Consider the following 560-nt stretch of genomic DNA (forward strand, 5'->3'; position numbering starts at 1 on the left):
CCCCATCACCGTGCCTGCTGTCCCCATCACCGTGCCTGCTGTCCCCCCATCACCGTGCCTGCTGTCCCCCCATCACCGTGCCTGCTGTCCCCCCATCTCCGTGCCTGCTGTCCCCCGTCACCGTGCCTGCTGTCCCCATCTCCGTGCCTGCTGTCCCTGTCTAGGAGGCAGGCACTGTGCTGATGGGAGGCCCCTGTGCCCGGTGCGCGTACACAGGTGAGCCACTCAGGTAGCACGTACTCCCGTGGGCAGGCTCTCTGACCCTCCCTGACCCGTCCGGGAGCACCGACCCTTCAGCTGCCGTCGGGGCAGCCGCTGTTGAGAGCCAGCCGCCGGCAGAGACCACTGGGCCCCCAGGTGGGTCTGCTCCCGGGAGGCAGCCGGGAGCTCGGCAGTGAGCCCTGAGCCGGGGGCAGTGAGGCCGGAGCCGGGGGCAGTGAGGCCCGGCCAGGGGCAGTGAGGCCCGGCAGTGAGGCTATGCTGCTCCCCTGCGAGGGCGTGGGCCCGTCGGGGGCAGCACAGCCTCCTGGGCAGGTCCCCGCCGTCAGGCTGTGCCCAAA

This window comes from Myotis davidii, unplaced genomic scaffold (genome assembly GCF_000327345.1).
Source record: "Myotis davidii unplaced genomic scaffold, ASM32734v1 scaffold427, whole genome shotgun sequence".
NCBI lineage: Eukaryota > Metazoa > Chordata > Mammalia > Chiroptera > Vespertilionidae > Myotis > Myotis davidii.